This window comes from Schistocerca cancellata, chromosome 7 (assembly GCF_023864275.1).
Source record: "Schistocerca cancellata isolate TAMUIC-IGC-003103 chromosome 7, iqSchCanc2.1, whole genome shotgun sequence".
NCBI classification, from domain to species: domain Eukaryota; kingdom Metazoa; phylum Arthropoda; class Insecta; order Orthoptera; family Acrididae; genus Schistocerca; species Schistocerca cancellata.
The window spans coordinates 508,494,745-508,511,181 of NC_064632.1; positions in this window are offsets into that span (position 1 = coordinate 508,494,745).

Here is a 16,437-nt window from a genome sequence, read left to right on the forward strand (position 1 = left end):
TTACATTTAATAACATGAATCGTCAGCGTAATGGCCGACTAAACCCTGCCAGGGGAGATGAGCTCCCTACACTACGAAGTTCTGTAAAAATTTTGTTAATTGTAATTAATGGTTGCGGTCATGAGAGGTGACAACTAAGTCAATAATACACACTTTCTAATAACAATTATAAGTATATTTTACTAAATTACACCAAACTTACATTAAATATTATCCAGAGTTACAATGGCGGCCTACCTCTAGACGAAACAAAACATGGGAGCTCCTTCAATCAAAGCATTGTCTCTGATCTTCTTGGCCTATGTTACACAGAGATTATACAAAAAACTGTGTTTTGTTAATTACATCGATATTTGTGTTTTTATAATAATAATTTACCATTTTTATTGTTTGTTATACATCGTGCAGACGTACACAGTCTTGAAATAATTTATATTTCACACGTGACACAAGCAAAAAGCCTTTTTACTTTTCAAAAAACCTTTTTTCTTTTCTTTTTTCCAAATGTCCATTTATGTGACGTACCGTCACAGTATGTCTACAATTTCTTCAGGTATCGTGAGAAATATTTTTATAATATTCTGTTACGGTAGTCATTGATGGATTCTCTCATTGCTCTCTTGACATCAAACATATTTCGTTCAGAATCTCTCTGTCTCTACCGCTATGTTTTGTTTTATTCATTTCATGCAATGGTCTTTTTTTTAAGTTTCTTTACAGTTACTGTATGCCCTATTTGGCTAGGTACATATCTTACATATCTTTCCAGAGTACGATAAATTATTGTTTTAAACTGGAGCCATAGTTCCTCCACTTTCTCCTCCCCTAAGCTGACAGTTACCAGTTCTTCATTAATGGCAACTAATAGATCTGTTTTCTCATAGGATGTCCACATCGAAAATAGTATCTGTGACCAGGATGCAGTAGTAGCAACAATGATTACCAAAGTACAAATGGCAATTAAAATAAGTAGAAAGATTAACATGTTCAGTAAACTACATAAAGAGGCAGTAGTGTCGTATCTTAATCCTCAAACTGTCCGTTGTATGTAACTTTCGGAGAAGGCAGTTGGTAATGTTTCACAGAATGTCTTGTCACACCCACCACTAACAAAACTGTAACTATCCCATTTGATTGTCGGATGATTAAAGTCCCCTGTGATGATCACACTATGACTACGGAACTTATGCACTACCGAACTGAGATTTTGTTCTGGAGATTTTGATTACATCGCTGTGTGAGTGTGCTTGTCAATAGAAGCACCCAGTTACAAATGTATTCAAGACTGATACTGAGTCGAGCCCAAAGAATCTGGCATATAGCTGCAGTTTCTGTTCTGGAAGATTTGAACTTCTCGTCAGCTGCAACAAAGACACCACATTCATTTTCCTTTCAACAAACATTTAAATTTCCCCCAAAAATCTCGATATTGGTAATTTCGGGTTTTAACCAGCTTCCTATACCTAGTGTTATGTGAACTTCACTTCTTTTTAGGACTGCTTCAAAGTCTTGCAATTTTTACGAATGTTTTGGCAGTGAACAACTAGGATTTTAATACTATCGCCTGTATGAGACATTGTTTTGGATCTCACATAGATATTTCCAGGTCTCCTATAACTGTGTATACCTGGACTGGATGGAGATATGCCTACTGTAAAAAGACACTTGTGTGCACCCCACACACAGTCGGCTACTTAGATAGCAGTCTGTGATATGTAGTGCCCACCTGACACGATTATAGGAGCTATACTATGGGAAGTATCGTCTGCCATGCACTTCACAGTGATTTGCAGAGTATAGATGCAGATGCTGATGTTGATGTAGATGTAGAGGTGTAATTGTGCGCTGCTTGAAACTCAGTTTGGATCACAGGAGTGTGGCACTGGCAGAATTTAAGCTATGAGGGAAGATCAAGGGTCGTACATGGACAGCTAAGGAGATATGAGCTACACATAAACCTACATTGCAGTTCCGCCCGTTCTGCCTTCTGGTGATGGGTGAAAACATTATTGTGAGCTGGTAGAACTTTGATTTATACAAAACTATAGTGGTTTCACGCATCCCAGCTTCCAAATTCCCCTTCCATCTGCAAATTCCTTTCCGACATAGCTCTTATGACTGTCTCTTCCAACGTTATTGGCTATCTGTTCTTCCTCTATTGGCGGGAATCCATTCTATCATCTTCTTACATCATATGTCGTCATCCGGCACACATGCCCATAAAATAGTTTCGCTTCGACTTTGTCTATTACAGTGGTGCCCCGCTTCATTCTCTCACGTATGTTTTCATTTTTAATTTTATCCGTTAGCGTCAACCTAGAGCAATATCTCCAAAATCCCATTTACATTGTCCATAAATTCCTCCTAATTCTTTAGCTTTTTTCCACATTTCGGCTCCATAGGTTACTTTACTTTCCATAACAGTTTTAAATACCCCGTTTTTCGTTTCTCTTCTGACTCTGCTATAAAATTCCATTTAAATGCTTGGTTGCTTGTCGACTTTGGACAATGCCGTCTTTAATCTCACCGTTATTGGCTCCATCTTTGTCAATAACGACCCCCAAATATTTATATGTAAACTGAAGTCCAGAGACCTTACTATCTCAAACTCTATCAGGTCACTCCTCCAGTAACCAAATATTACGCTTTCTCTAAATTAATAGTAAATGTTCCTTGAGTTATTTAATAACAATGTAGTTTATGATATCATCAATGACTTGGTCATCAGCAAAATGCAAGAGAGAGAACTTAACATCATTCAACGGCACACCAATATTACGACAGGAACGTTTCTGTACTTTAATTCTACAAGTTGTGCCACTATACAAAGTCCTAACAGCCTGAATATATAAACGACTCACTCCATTCACCAGCATTGAATAGTACAATTTACAAAAGGGGGTTGTTACCATAGACTTCCTTCAGATAAATGAAAACCAGATGAGTCTCTAAATTTCTGACCAATCTCTTTCCCACGAGCTGTTTAAGGAAAACAGAGTATATTGGCTGTGCAAGATCTTCTGGCACAGAGCCGATCCTGTTCTTCTTTTTTGATAGTCTGTGATTCGATTCTCGCCTTTACAAGTTTCCCATATAATAAAATGACTGAAGGACTGAGTTTGTCACAATCGGCATTTTTCTTGTCAACCTCTCTACGTATATTGGATATGTATGATGTTTTCCATTTTTCTGGTAATTTATCCACCCTTAGGAAGGAACTGCAAAAATAGGGCATTAATTCCAGAAGTTTATATGATCGACTTTTTTCCCATTCGTTGGGCAATCCACATGGACCTGAAGCTTGCCCATTCTAAAATGGCTCTGAGCACTATGGGACTCGACTGCTGAGGTCATTAGTCCCCTAGAACTTAGAACTAGTTAAACCTAACTAACCTAAGGACATCACAAACATCCATGCCCGAGGCAGGATTCGAACCTGCGACCCTAGCGGTCTTGCGGTTCCAGACTGCAGCGCCTTTAACCGCACGGCCACTTCGGCCGGCGCTTGCCCATTCTGAAACGTTATATACACTTTTGACTTTTACAAGCGAAATTATTTCGCTCTTTGAGCTAAAAACACTCATCGTCATTTGTTACAAAGTATTGTAGATGGTTTTCACTAAATAGTTTCCCATCATCTTCATCCATTCTTCCAATAGAATTAAACTAATTGGAATCCTTTCTATTCTGTATCATTGCGGCGAGTCAGTATTCTTCGTGCTTCTCTGCTTCGCCCACCTTCAATATCCTGTTCATCTATTATTCCACACTCCATGCTTTGTATTTCCGATCCTTTGTATTTCTGATTGCCTTGTTCACCTTTGTTCTATAATTTAAATTGTCATTCCTATTTCTTTTGTTCTTCAACGTAAGACATATACTGTATGCGTTTTTCTTTTCCCGTACCAATTGCTCAATGTTCTCATTCTCGTTTGAAATCGCGATTTGCCCTACTACACTCCTAAAGCTTCCATAGCTGCTTTCCTTACACATTTAACAGTATCTTAATATATATTATTCCCAGAAGAATACACTCCTGGAAATTGAAATAAGAACACCGTGAATTCATTGTCCCAGGAAGGGGAAACTTTATTGACACATTCCTGGGGTCAGATACATCACATGATCACACTGACAGAACCACAGGCACATAGACACAGGCAACAGAGCATGCACAATGTCGGCACTAGTACAGTGTATATCCACCTTTCGCAGCAATGCAGGCTGCTATTCTCTCATGGAGACGATCGTAGAGATGCTGGATGTAGTCCTGTGGAACGGCTTGCCATGCCATTTCCACCTGGCGCCTCAGTTGGACCAGCGATCGTGCTGGACGTGCAGACCGCGTGAGACGACGCTTCATTCAGTCCCAAACATGCTCAATGGGGGACAGATCCGGAGATCTTGCTGGCCAGGGTAGTTGACTTACACCTTCTAGAGCACGTTGGGTGGCACGGGATACATGCGGACGTGCATTGTCCTGTTGGAACAGCAAGTTCCCTTGCCGGTCTAGGAATGGTAGAACGATGGGTTCGATGACGGTTTGGATGCACCGTGCACTATTCAGTGTCCCCTCGACGATCACCAGTGGTGTACGGCCAGTGTAGGAGATCGCTCCCCACACCATGATGCCGGGTGTTGGCCCTGTGTGCCTCGGTCGTATGCAGTCCTGATTGTGGCGCTCACCTGCACAGCGCCAAACACGCATACGACCATCATTGGCACCAAGGCAGAAGCGACTCTCATCGCTGAAGACGACACGTCTCCATTCGTCCCTCCAATTCACGCCTGTCGCGACACCACTGGAGGCGGGCTGCACGATGTTGGGGCATGAGCGGAAGACGGCCTAACGGTGTGCGGGACCGTAGCCCAGCTTCATGGAGACGGTTGCGAATGGTCCTCGCCGATACCCCAGGAGCAACAGTGTCCCTAATTTGCTGGGAAGTGGCGGTGCGGTCCCCTACGGCACTGCGTAGGATCCTACGGTCTTGGCGTGCATCCGTGCGTCGCTGCGGTCCGGTCCCAGGTCGACGGGCACGTGAACCTTCCGCCGGCCACTGGCGACAACATCGATGTAGTGTGGAGACCTCACGCCCCACGTGTTGAGCAATTCGGCGGTACGTCCACCCGGCCTCCCGCATGCCCACTATACGCCCTCGCTCAAAGTCCGTCAACTGCACGTACGGTTCACGTCCACGCTGTCGCGGCATGCTACCAGTGTTAAAGACTGCGATGGAGCTCCGTATGCCACGGCAAACTGGCTGACACTGACGGCGGCGGTGCACAAATGCTGCGCAGCTAGCGCCATTCCAAGGCCAACACCGCGGTTTCTGGTGTGTCCGCTGTGCCGTGCGTGTGATCATTGCTTGTACAGCCCTCTCGCAGTGTCCGGAGCAAGTATGGTGGGTCTGACACACCGGTGTCAATGTGTTCTTTTTTACATTTCCAGGAGTGTATATTACATTATTTTATTTCAAATGCAACCCAAGGCTCTAGATGAATGCTATTGGTTCAGTCTCCAAACTTGTGAACTTTTTAGGTTGCACCTCACTTCGCTTAGCTATCCATTATCGCCATCTATCTGAGTTTGCTATTCGGAAAAATATTTTAGTTTTCAGTACCACATTTGGCGTCTCCGTACACAGTACCAGTGCTGAAATTTTGAAAAGGATTTCTGTCAGTTTGTAATCTACACTCTCCGTCCGAACAGGCCTTGGAAGGCCCGGCGGTGCCGACCGGCCGCCGTGTCATCCTCAGACCACAGTCTTCACTGGATGCGGATATGGAGGGGTATATGGTCATCACATCGCTTTCCTAGCCGTATGTCTGATTAAGAGACCGGAGCCGCTACTTCTCAATCAAGTAGCTCCTCGGTTTGCCTCACAAGGGCTGAGTGCACCCCGCTTGCCATCAGCCCTCGGCAGACCGGATGGTCGCCCCTCCAAGTGCAAGCCCAGCGAGACAGCGCTTAACTTCGGTGATCTGACAGCAACTGGTATTAACACTGTGGCAAGGCCACTTACAGTTTATAATCCAGTGAATTATAATTTTCTTTGGAGCGTAGCCTGTGCCCATGTCTATTCAAGTGAATCTTTGTGGCTAAAATACCCATTTTGAATCCTTAGCTAATACAGCTGACATATAAGTCGTTCACCGTTATCACTCTCATCATTTTCTCCATATAGTACCACAATTGCATCCACTAGTCTGGACACAATATGACCACTAAAACCAGCTAAAATACTTCACTGTTTCCTGCTGTTGATACTGACTGATATTTGGCTTAATTTCTCATCATGCCCATTCTTAGCAATAACTCTATCATAATCATTTCACGAAGCACGCACTCCAATTACAACCACTCCACATCCTTTCGCTTTAAGCTCTACTTTATCAATACGTTCGCTCATCTATTGCATCCCAGTCATTAATGTTCTTAACTACACTACCTAATCAAAAGTATCCAGACACATATGAGTGGATATTAATGTGGGGGTATGCACCCTCTTCGACTTCATGACAGCTTGAACTCTGCTGTGGACAGTTTCAGTAAGGTGTCTGAATGTCTGTGGAGGAATGGCAGCCGATTCTTCCTCACGAGCTGAAACCGGATGAGGTAATGATGGTGGACGCTGTAGTCTAGAGCGAGTCCACCTAACTCATCCCAAAGCTCTTCCAGGTCGGAACTATGGGCAGGCCAGTCCATTTCAGGAACCACTCCCTGGCAGATGCTGTTTTACGATAGGATGCATCGTCATACAATTCCAACAATCATCACCTCTCAACTGTTCCTCTGCTGCATTTAGTACACAATGTGAGCCTTGGCTGGCTCGCGTCACGCCTTGTTTTTTTATCATTGTTTGTAGTCCAGTGGTGTCTTATTTCTCTCCATGAGTGGCAGCAGCAGCGTGTATCGATATTAGTACTGCTGTAATATCTCTGGTGTGGCGGATAAATTTTGCAGGAGTGCGGTTTGCAGTAGTCGGTCGGTTGGGGCAGAGCAGCGAGGAAGTCTCCGTGGCGTGTAGTCAGGCAGGAGCCGCTGGCGGTGTGAGCACGCGGTTGGAGTTGTGAGGCGCTTCTTGCGAGGGTTACGAAGTTCGTCGCCTACCGATCCTGCACACTAAAGTTGAGTGCTCACTTAACCTACTATCAAGCCTCAACTGCTATCACATCTCTTCATTTGACCCTGGTTGTCGCTTTCTGGGAGATTAATGCGAGCAACAACGTGTGTGCATTGAAGTCGGATATAATTGCGGCCATCTTCCTGTGTGGTGTTTAATTTAATTCATTCCTTCATTAATGAGGTGTACCAATGGTATCTTTTGCCTTGTAGCCGTTGACGTTCCGGTTACCGGCCCCGGTCATTGACGTAGTTTTTGGCAAGGTATTTTTCTCGTCTTGTTGATACTGTCCAGCACAGCGTGTAGTTCGACAGCTCAGGTGTTGCTGGTAGTTTTGGGCATTTATTCTGACTTGGCTAGATTGGGCACCAGTATCCAGAACGTTGTGTTATTGACATCTTGTTGTCGTTTTGCTGGTCGGGTGGAGCAGAACTGATCTTGTTGGTTCGTTCGTCAGCTGGCTTTCGGTTGGGTTGCCTTCCAATTAAGAGTTTGTTGGTCTGGCTGCCTGTCTCACCTAAACGTGCGTTAGTGTTATCTTCCCAGGTCGATCCTTGGAACCCTCTCAGCGCCGCTCCTTCTGTTTTACATAGTGATTTCCTTTTTAGTCTTAAGTACTCTGTGTGGCCTTCAGCCGAGTTTTAGCTTATTAAAATTGCAAGGCTTTTCTTCTTAGGCCTTAAGCCGTAAAAAAAATTGTTTCTTGAATTGTTGCATTGTTTCAGTCTTTCAAAATTTAAAAAAAAAGGTTCAAATGGCTCTGAGCACTATGGGACTTAACGTCTGTCCCCTCGAACTTAGAACTACTTAAACCTAAGTAACCTACGGACAACACACACATCCATGCCCGAGGCAGCATTCGAACCTGCGACCGTAGCGGTCGCGCGGTTCCAGACTGAAGCGCCTAGAACCGCTCGGCCACAGCTGCCGGCCTCAAAATTAGAACTGAAAATTCTTTGTGCCTAGGCTTTAAGCTGTAAATTGGTTTCAAGTTGGTATGTGGCCTTCAGCCGAGTTTTCAGCCTTTTAAAATCAAAAGTAAAAAATGTTGTCTAGGCCTTAAGCCATAAGAAAGATTTTCTAGTTTTTATGTGGCCTTCAGCCGAGTTTTCGAGCTTAAATTAAAAATTGGAAATGTCTTTGTCTGGCCTTTAAGCTGTGAGATTTTGGGTTTTGTACGTGGCCTTCGGCCGGGAGTTATGTGAAGCATTTTAGGATAAAGCCTTTAGCCTTTTTAGTTGAAATTTAGAAGCTTTTGGCTTTAGACCTTAAGCCATAAAATTGTTTCCTGCATGGTGTATGGCTTTCAGCGGAGTTTTAATCCCTCTTAAATTAAATATTCAAAATCCTTGTCTTGCGATTAAGTCATAAGATTGTTATTCTTTAGTATGAGGCCTTCAGCCGAGTTTTAAACGAAATATTTTAAGGCCTTCAGCATTTTTAAATTGAAAGCTACTTTTCCTAGGCCTTCAGCCATTAAATTGCTTCGTTAATATGCGGTCTTCAGCCGAGTTTTCAGCCTATTTAGATTAAACTTTGAGAATATTTGTCTCGGCCTTAAACCGTCACATTGTTCTTGATTAATGTGAGGATTTCAGCCGAGTTCTATGGGAAAAATTTAATAATTTATAATGAAGACTAAAAAAAAAATTCTAAAGAAGTGAAACCTCCAGAAGAACTACTGTGCCTCAATTCCTTGCTTAGGCCTTGTGCCTTGGATTTTCGATGTGGCCTTCAGCCGATCTAAATTAAATCAAAGGAGGTCTTTCGTTAAAACCTTGGGACTTCTGATTCTTGCTCGTGTGATTGTGTGTTTTAAGAAATAAAGTTTATATGTTGAGTGCAACTGACAGTAACTTATTTTGGACCCTTTTCACAAATATAACCGCATCCGCTCTGTCCTGCTAGCCCAGGGATTTCACGATACTTAAAATGTTTTCGTATTCTTCCACATTTAGCGTTTTCTTATGAGCTTTCGGGGGGGGGGGGGGTAGACAGTACGCAAAAACACTCCCATACTATAAGATCACCTAAGACCACCTCCTCTGCAATTCACTGCTGCTATGGTAGGTAATGTTCTCCAGGCAGTCGTCAAACCCAAATCCTTCCATCGCAGTGCAGCAGGATATAGCGTGATTCATCACATCATATCGTTGGTTTCTATTCAACCACTCTTTACACTACATCAACCGTCGGTTAGAACCAACTACAGAAATACGTGACTGATGAATTATCTGGTCGACCTTTGTGCTCCGTTGTTTTTGACACTCTAAGCACCAGAACTGCGACAGCTGCACTGCTGGTCGCAGTTTGGAACTCACGACAGATTCCTTCTCCTGGTTTCATGAATTTCTCACAGTCTTCCTCCGAAATCATAGACGATTCCTGTCCGTCGTTACGTGAGGTCTTCTTGGCCTTAGCTTGGCTGTGGTTGTTCCTTCGCTTTTCTACACTACTGGCCATTAAAATTGCTACACCACGAAGATGACGCGCTACAGACGCGAAATTTAACGGACAGAAAGCAGATGCAGCGATATGCGAATGATTAGCTTTTCAATGCATTCACACAAGGTTGGCGCCGGTGACGACACCTACAACGTGCTGACATGAGGAAAGTTTCCAACCGATTTCTCATACACAAACAGCAGTTGACCGGCGTTGCCCGGTGAAACGTTGCTGCGATGCCTCTTTTAAGGAGGAGAAATGCGTACCATCACGTTTCCGACTTTGATAAAGGTCGGATTGTAGCCTATCGCGATTTCGGTTTATCGTATCGCGACATTGCTGCTCGAGTTGGTCGAGATCAAATGACTGTCAGCAGAATATGGAATCGATGAGTTCAGGAGGGTAATACGGAACGCCGTGCTGGATCCCAACGGCCTCGTATCACTAGCAGTCGAGATGACAGGCATCTTATCCGCATGGATGTAACGGATCGTGCAGTCACGTCTCGATCCCTGAGTCAACAGATGGGGACGTTTGCAAGACAGCAACCATCTGCACGAATAGTTCGACGACGTTTGCAGCAGAATGGACTCAGCTCGGAGACCACGGCTGCGGTTACCCTTGACGCTGCATCACAGACACGAGCGCCTGCGATGGTGCACTCAACGACGAACCTGGGTGCACGAATGGCAAAACGTCATTCTTTCGGATGAATCCAGGTTCGGTTTACAGCATCATGATGGTTGCGTCCGTGTTTGGCAACATCGTGGTGAACGCACATTGGAAGCGTGTATTTGTCATCGTCATACTGGAGTGTCACTCGGTGTGATGGTATGGGGTGCCATTGGTTACACGTCTCGGTCATCTCTTGTTCGCAATGACGGCACTTTGAACAGCGGACGTTACATTTCAGATGTGTTACGAACCGTGGCTCTACCCTTCATTCGATCCCTGCGAAACCCTACATTTCAGCAGGATAATGCACGACCGCATTTTGCAGGTCCTGTACGGGCCTTTCTGGATACAGAAAATGTTCGACTGCTGCCCTGGCCAGCATATTCTCCAGATATCTCACAAATTCAAAACGGCTGGTCAATGGTGGCCGAGCAACTGGCTCGTCACAATACGCCAGTCACTACTCCTGATGAACTGTGGCATCGTTTTGAAGCTGCATGGGCAGCTGTACCTGTACACGCCACCCAGCTCTGTTTCACTCAATGTCCAGGCGTATCAAGGCCGTTCTTACGGGCAGAGGTGGTAGTTCAGGGTACTGATTTCTCACGATATATGCACGCAAATTGCGTGAAAATGTAATCACATGTCAGTTCTAGTATAATATATTTGTCCAATGAATACCCGTTTATCATCTGCATTTCTTCTTGGTGTAGCAATTTCAAGGGCCAGTAGTGTACTTCACAGCGACAGTCGACCTGGGCAGCTTCAGATGGGTACTCACGTCTCTGATGGATTTGTTACTCAGATGACATCCAGTGACTGGTCCACGTTGGAAGTCATTGACCTCTGCTGGCCAAGTCATTCCGCTGTTACTGTTTCTCTGCTGACATTGCAACACTATCTGCCTCCCTCTACAATGCCTTTCCTAATAGCTAGGCGTCATCCCGCATTATTTTTGTAAAACTTGACATGCTGAAATATATCGAATAGCAGTCATATTTTTCAAACACTTTTTATTTTTCTAAATGGCAAATTTATACAGTGATATGACCGGTATTCACGTTGGTATGTAGAATGTATGAGCCTGCCGACATACGATCTGACTTTCGGAAAAATATCATCGACACAATTTCGAAGACTGCAAGACCTGACAAGTGCGAGAAATATTGCACAATCAGCTTAACAGCTCATGCATCCAAGTTGCTGACAAGAATGGAAACGAAAATTGAGTGTGTGTTTGATGACGAACAGTTTGGATTTAGGGAAGGTGAAGGCACCAGAGAGGCAATTCTGACGTTGCACTTGATTATGGAGGCAAGACTAAAGAAAATTCATGAAACGTTCGTAGAATTTGTCGACCTGGAAAAAGCGTTAGCCAATGTAAAATGGTGCAAGATGTTCTAAATTCTAAGAAAAATAGGAGTAAGCTATACGGAGAGGTGGACAATACGCAATATGTAAAAAAGCCCAGAGGGAATAATATGAGGTGCATTCAAGTTCTAAGGCCTCCGAATTTTTTTCTCCGGACTGGAAAGAGATGGAAACATGCACATTGTTTTAAAATGAGGCCGCGTTCATTGTCAATACGTCCCAGAGATGGCAGCACCGTACGGCAGATGGAATTTTACCGCCAGCGGCAAGAATGAGAACTGTTTTAAAAACTTAAAATTGCGACGTTTTCCTTACTGGAACAGCATGCAGTCATTCGTTTTCTGAATTTGCGTGGTGTGAAACCAATTGAAATTCATCGACAGTTGAAGGAGACATGTGGTGATGGAGTTATGGATGTGTCGAAAGTGCGTTCGTGGGTGCGACAGTTTAATGAAGGCAGAACATCATGTGACAACAAACCGAAACAACCTCGGGCTCGCACAAGCCGGTCTGACGACATGATCGAGAAAGTGGAGAGAATTGTTTTCGGGGATCGCCGAATGACTGTTGAACAGATCGCCTCCAGAGTTGGCATTTCTGTGGGTTCCGTGCACACAATCCTGCATGACGCACTGAAAATGCGAAAAGTGTCATCCAGGTGGGTGCCACGAATGCTGACGGACGACCACATGGCTGCCCGTGCGGTATGTTGCCAAGCAATGTTGACGCGCAATGACAGCATGAATGGGACTTTCTTTTCGTCGGTTGTGACAATGGATGAGACGTGGATGCCATTTTTCAATCCAGAAACAAAGCGCCAGTCAGCTCAATGGAAGCACACAGATTCATCGCCACCAAAAAAATTTCGGGTAACCGCCAGTGCTGAAAAAATGATGGTGTCCATGTTCTGGGACAGCGAGGGCGTAATCCTTACCCATTGCGTTGCAAAGGGCACTACGGTAACAGGTGCACGCTACGAAAATGCTTTGGAGAACAAATTCCTTCCTGCACTGCAACAAAAACGTCCGGGAAGGGCTGCACATGTGCTGTTTCACCAAGACAACGCACCCGCACATCGAGTTAACGTTACGCAACAGTTTCTTCGTGATAACAACTTTGAAGTGATTCCTCATGCTCCCTACTCACCTGACCTGGCTCCTAGTGACTTTTGGTTTTTTTCCAACAATGAAAGACACTCTCCGTGGCCGCACATTCACCAGCCGTGCTGCTATTGCCTCAACGATTTTGCAGTGGTCAAAACAGACTCCTAAAGAAGCCTTCGCCGCTGCCATGGAATCATGGCGTCAGCGTTGTGAAAAATGTGTACGTCTGCAGGGCGATTATGTCGAGAATTAACGCCAGTTTCATCGATTTCTGGTGAGTAGTTAATTAGAAACAAAATCGGAGGCCTTAGAACTTGAATGCACCTCGTAAAGGTGGACGACCAAGAGCGAAGTGCTCGGATTAAAAAGGGTAAATGACAGGGGTGTAGTCTTTCGCCCCTACTGTTCAGTCTGTACATCGAAGAGGCAATGATGCGAACTAAAGAAAGGTTCAGGAATGGAATTAAAATTCAAGGTGAAAGGATATCAATGATACGATACGCTGTTGCCATTACTATACTGAGTGAAAGTGAATAAGAGTTACATGATCTGCTGAATGGAAGAACGGTCTAATGAGTACAGAATACGGAGTGCGAGTAAATCGAAGAAAGACGAAAGTAATTAGAAGTAGTAGAAATGAGAACAGCGAGATCCTTAACATCAGGATTGATGGTCATGAAGTAGATGAAGTAACCAATGACAGACGGACAAAGGGGACATCAAAAGCAGACAAGCATTGGCAAAAAGGACATTTCTGGCCAAGAGAAGTCTACTAGTATCAAACATATGCCTTAATTTGAGGAATAAATTTCTGAGAATGTGCATTTGGAGCACAACATTGTATGATAGTGACACACGAACTGCGGAAAATACGTAACAGAACAGAATCGAAGCATTTCAGGTGTGGTACTAAAGAAGAATGTTGAAAATTAGGAGGAATGATAAGGTAAGGAATGAGGAGATTCTTGGCAGAATCGGAGAGGAAAGGAATATGTGGTAAACACTCATAAGGAGAAGGGACAGGATGATAGGACGTCTGTTAAGACATGAGGGAATGACTTCCATGGCACTAGAGGGAGTTGTAGAGGGCAGAAACTGTAGAGAAACACAGAGATCGGAATACATCCAGCAAATAATTGACGTAGTAGGTTGCAAGTGCTACTCTCAGATGGAGAGGTTGGTACCGGACAAAAATTCGTGGCGGACAGTATTAAACCAGTCAGAAGACGGATGATTAAAAAAAGAAAAAAGAAAAGACTGGTTTCAGTTGTGGTGGCAGTTATCTCCAGTGCATATGACGAGTTACACAGCCAACGATAATGTCATGATCTGAAGCTGATTGCTAGCACAGTCGAAACATGTCGTACCATTGTATAAATTTGCGATCTAGACAAATAAAGAAAGATTGCATTAATATCGCATAACATAAGGCTGTCTGGATGCTTTCGATCGGTCAATGTAAAATTTTCTTCGTGAGTATAGACACTCCAGCCTTTGCTCGTATGAATTTATCGACACCACTGTATACATGGATATAACTGCCCAGTTGTTCAGTTCCTTCCCCCTTCCGTTTAGTCTCGTTAATGGGCACTATGCCCATTCGAAACTGCCTTACTAAATCTAAATCCACTTTTATTTCTGTTTGCAAGCGTTTTACATTCCAAGCTCCGAATTAAAAATCTGTTTTTGTTGGTATTGTGGTCTTCTGTTAAATCCATCCGAATTTTTCTTCTTATGACTTTAGTGGTGGTTGTCCGCAGAATGCGCGACTAGCCCATTGCCGCAACCCCAGGAGGCCCAGGTACATTTTCTTCAGAGTTTTCTTCCTCTACCTTTTGAAGAACAGCACCATGCACTGCAAGGTAGAAGCGTTTCTACATAGATATATCTTCCGAATCTTTTACTCTTGGTCGAGCAGCTCCTCTCGGAGCCTGTGGACTTTTCTTCTCAGATGCGTTTATCGTCCACGTTTCCCTTCCGTACAAGTTTACCTTGCAGATAAATATCTTCAGATACGATTCCCTGAACACCAAATTAAATTTGATGATCACAAATTTCTCTTTTTCAGAAATGCTTTTCTTGCTATTGGCAGTCTATATTCTACATCGTCTCTACTTCGGTCATCATCGGTTATTTTGATGTTGAAAAAGAAAAACTCATCGACTGCTTTTTCCTAATCTGATTCCCTCATTATCACCTGATTACATTCGACTGCATTCCATTCCCTTGTTTAACTTTTACCAATGGTCCTTTTATAACCTATTTTTAGGACACTGTACATTCTGTTCAGTTTATTTTCGAAGTCCTTTGCCGTATTTGCCAGAATTACGATGTAACTGGAGAACTCAAGGGTTTGTTTCTTCTCTATGAACTGTAATTCCTTTCTAAATTGCTCCTTGCCTTCCTTTGGTGCTTGTTCGGCGTACAGATAGAATAACATCGGGGATAGGCTACAACGCTGTTTCACTGCCTTCTTAACTACTGGTATCTCTCATTACATTCGACAGTTTTAACTGCAGTCTGGTATATGTACGAGTTTCACTCTGTGTATTTTATCTCTGCTACCTCCAGAATTCCAGCCAACACTGTCAAAAGGTTTCCCTAAATCTATAAATGCTACAAATGTCGCTTTGCATTTTTTCAGTCTGACGTCGAAGGTAAGTGGTTGCGTCAGTCTTACCTCCCGCGTTGCTACGTTTTTCTGGAGCCCATAATGGTCTTCCCCTTAGTCGGCTTCTATCACTTTTTCCTATATCCTGTAAATAATTCACAACAACATGGACTGTGCTTGGCTTGTTATTGTCACGGAAGGTACGGAATCCACTTCATTTAGACCCATTGCATACGGTTCTGTTCATTGAACGTGAAAACGGTTGCTGACGGCAGGTTACGCTCGGGGCCTGAAGATAACACCTTGTCATGTCGAAACTGGTAGCATGTTTTAAAGAGAATGAACGACGTTAGATTCAAATACAGCCGCTGGTTTTGTCACCGTTATTGAAGTACTACGTGGCCGGCTGCAATCCCACTTGATGGAGTACCAGAGACTACAATCAAGCAGGTCTGTGGGACCATCAGACAGCTGGAACACACAGGCACAACGAAACTATTTTCCTGGAACCAAATAATAGTTCCTACGACGTTAGTCTACATGGCATAAAAAAGAAAATATTAATTTTCCAACAACATTGTTGGAGATTGAACTGTTGTGGCTCTGAAGAATCTTCCCCAAAGTGAAGTATAGTGAACATATTCCACACCTCCTATAGGAAATGATGTGGTGGAGATCGCCTGGAGGCGGTGGGAGTCCATATTCACTAGAGAAAAAAATGAGAAATGATTCATACGATTTAGCGATACCGGAAACGTGCAGAGGCCAGCGCGAGTGCGGTGTCGGCAGGTTGTTTGTTTCCTGTGGTCCCATAAGCGCTCCAACAACGACGAATCGAGCGCTGACAACGGACACTGAGATGGGTTACGATTTGGACAGTACTTGGTAGTATCACTCCCACACTCACAATTGGTTCACCTCTTACTTTAACAACAGACAACGAAAGGTCGATTTCCCAGTGTTGAGAATGGCTGTGATGTGGGGTCTGAGTTGGGTTCGGTCAAATGGGGGATGCCCCAGGGATCAGTGTTGGAGCCACTCCTGTTCCTTATTTATATAAATGATATGCCCTCTAGTACTACGGGTAACTCTAAAATATTTCTGTTTG